The sequence below is a fragment of the Bubalus bubalis genome, chromosome 17, assembly GCF_019923935.1.
Source record: "Bubalus bubalis isolate 160015118507 breed Murrah chromosome 17, NDDB_SH_1, whole genome shotgun sequence".
Classification (NCBI taxonomy): Eukaryota; Metazoa; Chordata; class Mammalia; order Artiodactyla; family Bovidae; genus Bubalus; species Bubalus bubalis.
Window position 1 is genome coordinate 45,298,981 of NC_059173.1, and position 4,260 is coordinate 45,303,240.

Here is a 4,260-nt window from a genome sequence, read left to right on the forward strand (position 1 = left end):
ACTTGACCGAAATTTAGTTAGGTTTCTCTCTTCCTCAGAGACCCCTGAACCTGCCTTTGCCCCTGAAAACAAGCCTTGGAACAGAAAACCTCCTTTAGTAGCCCCCCATGAGAATCATCTGGCTGCAGAGATAAGCTTCCCTGATTAAAAGTCATACCACCTGCTTATCCCACTCCTTCCGCTTGGTTTTTCTAGCCTCATTTACTCCTCCCTATAAAGGAGAAGCCAGTTCTTTCTGACCGTGGAGACTTCTGCAGGTCTGCTGGCCCTCTTATCATGGTAGATTTGAAAGAAAAATCACTTTCTCCAGTTTTGTTTTGTTTAATATTTTTTCTGGTGCTGAGACTTGGACTGAGTACTGACTGCCTTTGGGTCCTCACTGTCTTCTCACAGGTATTTATGCCAGGTTCTTGGACCCTTTTTGCCTGTTCCTGCTTTGGAGAATCAGGGTTTGTGGTGGTGAGTCACATTTCCAATTCGGTACTCTGTGTCTTATTTGTAGAAAAGCATAAAGAGTTGTGTGCTTTGAGTCTTTCAAGCTAAGAAGCTTTTTCTGGGCTCTTCTGAGGCCTGTTCTGTTTTTCCTTTGTTCCTATAATGAGAGTTGAGTAAAGGTGTTCTCTCAGCTCTTGGATTAAGGATTGGGTTTGGGGATGAGGGGTGAGCTGCTTTGGCTCCTGAGATGGGGATCCTATGAAGTTTGAAAGGAGTTTCTCTCTAGCTCCTTCAAGATATTATCTCTGACTTAATTATCTAACCCCATGGGTTAATTTGGTCTCTTGGCACCCTCCAAATACTTTCATCACCATTATGGCCCTAATTCAATTCAATATATTCAAAGACAGCAACATTTTATTAAAAGTCATTAGGAACTTCCTCCACCTCTTGGTAACTTGGCATATCTTCAGACTGACCCACCAAGACCTCTCTTAACAGTCATCTCTGCTCCTGCTTTCTCCTTTTCACATTTCACACTTTGACCTTCCCTTGAAATCTTAATTCATTTCCTTCAGAACCCTACTGCTTTCTCTACCCAGTCTAGCCACACTTCCAGACTTTTTTCTGGGTCCCTCAACTCATAAAAAGTACTCAAGTGTCATGCCCCCTCCCTATCATATAAGCTTTTGAAATGCGTGGGAACCCTAAAAGCACTTACCTGTGGCATAAAAAGCTAATTAGAAACATGCTGAATTTTTTATCCTCTTAGAAAGTCCTTGAAATTTCCCAAGCTGTTGCTTGATTTTCTCTTCACAGTCCTTCACCCAAAATTGAGCCCACAGCCTTAATAAGATCACACATCAAGGCAAAAGGAATCTTAAAGATATCCTCCAGTATTGGGGTGGACACTTTAGCCCCCATATTGCCTAAGTCACCTTAACTTATCCCATCTGCTTAAAAACACAGTCGATAAAAATGAATGGGTGGAGCAGAGAAGGAAGCTGGAGCCTTTATGTAAAACAGTGAGATTAGTATTTCTGTTTATGCTTGACCCATGGCTAAAACTAAAAACTTGAAATTATACTAAAAAAATTGAAAGACCCTTTATTTGTTTATATCTAGATGTTTATAAATGTGCATCTGTCTATTTATGTACAAATGTATATTATACATGAATATTTTGTTACCCTCAAATGGTACTACCAAACTATTTTATGTAATTTTTTTTTTTCTTAAAGGAAGGCTATGTTTATTGGCTTAGTGATAAACACATAATGAGATCTTTCTGTGATTCCCTGAGAGTAAGAAAACTAAACTTCAATAGTTTCAAAAGTATTTTGTAAAAACTAACTGGAATGTATCAGCTATTTAATTTTTTGCCTCTTATTTTAATAGTACATATACGATATATATATTCTGAATCTGTAAATGAATATGTTCATTTTTTAACCAAATTAAGAGATTGTACTATAATGGCTATAAAAACTTGTAAACAAAATACTGTGTGTGAAGGTTCATAATTATCCACCTGAATAGTTTTCTCTGTGAAATGGAAGTTACTGCAGTTGTAAGTTGTAATCAACATATGTAAATAAGATGTGGGGAAAAATAATGGCATAAAGGGACTGCTTTAGTATGCAAGAGGTAGAGAATATGTGCCTGTTAAGGAAAACAGTAGTTTTGTCCTAAAGTAAAATGACTGCTTGTTCCAAGATATATATAGAAACTTGTAAAAAATTTGCAGAAAGGGAATTTTATTTCAGTTGGCTAAAGTTTCATTGGTTTCTTTATAAAAATACCTTGAGCTCAAATATTATACTGTTTCAAAACTGAAATTTGTTTTTCTATTAAAATGAAAAATTCTTGGATTACTGATATGTTCTTAAGAGTTTTAAATAAGTTTTTTCTTTACTTTCTGAGTAACCTGCTTAGAAGGCAGCAATTCTGTGTCTTATTGGGATCATTCATTCTGCTTTATGTTGACTTTACCATGGTCTTGATTGTTAAAGAGAGCCATGTCTTTTTACCTTAGAAAGAACTGAGATTCTTTACATCATATACCACCTATGTTTACTTTTAAAATCTTTATGGATCCTTTGATTAATAGATAGCTATGTATTTTCTCACTAATCTATGATCCTCTTTAATCAAGTGTTCAGATCTCCTTACAACTTTTGAGATTTTTGCCTTCCCCAAACAAATCCTAAATGATGCATTTTTGCACCTAAAACTGCATTTGAGATTTTCCAGAGGCCCCCTGGAAATTAATAAAAGAATTGTTCTTTCATCTTGTAGAAGGACTACAAACAATTTAAATATTTGACATGCTGTGAGTTGAATGAGTGTGTTCTCAAATCAGAAGTGGTGCTTAGCATTCCCTGTGTTAGATAGTCGTATGATAAAATGGTGCATTTCAGAAAGCATATGACCTCTATATAGAGATTATCAATGCCTCGGTGTCAATGCACAGAAAATGCATTTCTATGTGTCAGTCTTTGTGCTGCTTTTGCCTCATATTAGACAATAAAATTCATATTTTCGTGTTTTTAATAACTCAGTTTTACTCCTTTAATTTGAATTCATGTTTTAGATGAATGTTTTAGATCAGTGATTTTCAACTTGGGATTCACATTTTTTATCTCTGGAGTTTTGTTAACATACAGATGTTTAGGACCTATTACTGACTTAATCTCGATTCTTGAAAGTGTTGACATTTTTATATAGTCTAGCCATACATGTTTATGGCACATTAAATCTCAGAATTAATATAAATTTGAATATATTTCTCTATAGAGAATATTTCATCCATATTTATAAATTATATATATTCTCAACTTATCTTTGAAAATAGGGTTCATTGTGTTATGGATATTTTAACCCTTTTTTGAATTGCCTTTATTATGTTTTGAATGCCTCAAAAATGTCTTTGTCAGTTACATTATTTTTATAATTTAATTTCATCAGATATTCTACTTCTGAAAATTATCAGTTGTAAGTGAACCATGGAAATTTTTAGTTTGTTATTTACAGAAGGATTTTTGTTTTACTCTGGTAACTGAAAGTGCTTGCAAATCAAACAGGCCAGAATGTTACATGTTAAAGGATGACTGACTCAGAGTCTTATGGAAAAGGACTATGCTGGGGACTCCTGGACTTCTGTGCCTAGATTCTGATGGCATTGCTTAAATACCTTCAAGATTATACCATTGGATTGAGTCAAGATTTCTGGAATGCTTGCAGAGAGCAGATGGATTCATGAGATTGCTAACCTGCTACTGAATATAATAAAAATTAATTACATAGGACTGAATTAAGTAATGAAGATGATTTTTTAAGTATTGCTATTTAGTGTTTTGTTTTCTGAGTGTAAGAAACCATTTCTCTTTTCTCTTACATTATATATACTCATGACAAATTTAGACAATGCCTTTGGAAATGGAAAGTCAATATTTACTTCTTTATCCCTGTTCAACCATCCAGAATTCAGAAACTCTTATTGAATAATATTATTTTTATGCCAGTAGTTATTTGTGAGGGTTAAATGAGAATTTATATTCTTCATTAACTAGAGACAACTAGAAGCATTGGTTATATAGACTGTGCTTTTACTGCAATGTCATTTGAGAACGATGAGCAGATCATTTTCAGGTAATGATGTTTTTGGTTTGTTTTAATGGAGCTAGTGCTTACATAGCCCTTTTGGGAAAACTGACTAGGCATCTGGCTTACAGGGTTCCCAAGTGTTATAGGTAAAATAAGGAAGATAACTTCCTGGAAAACCTAGGAATCTTAGGATATTTCTGAAACTTAGGGAAAGGAAGA

At 34.5% G+C, this 4,260-nt stretch overlaps 1 long non-coding RNA gene across 1 annotated transcript; it reads left to right on the plus strand.

The window, feature by feature from the left end:
- The first annotated feature begins 224 nt into the window (after positions 1–224).
- LOC123329973 lies at positions 225–3,783 on the plus strand. Its single transcript, XR_006545622.1, has 3 exons — positions 225–279; positions 394–459; positions 3,519–3,783. It is a non-coding gene; the product is annotated as an uncharacterized LOC123329973 (long non-coding RNA).
- The last annotated feature ends 477 nt before the right edge of the window (positions 3,784–4,260 follow it).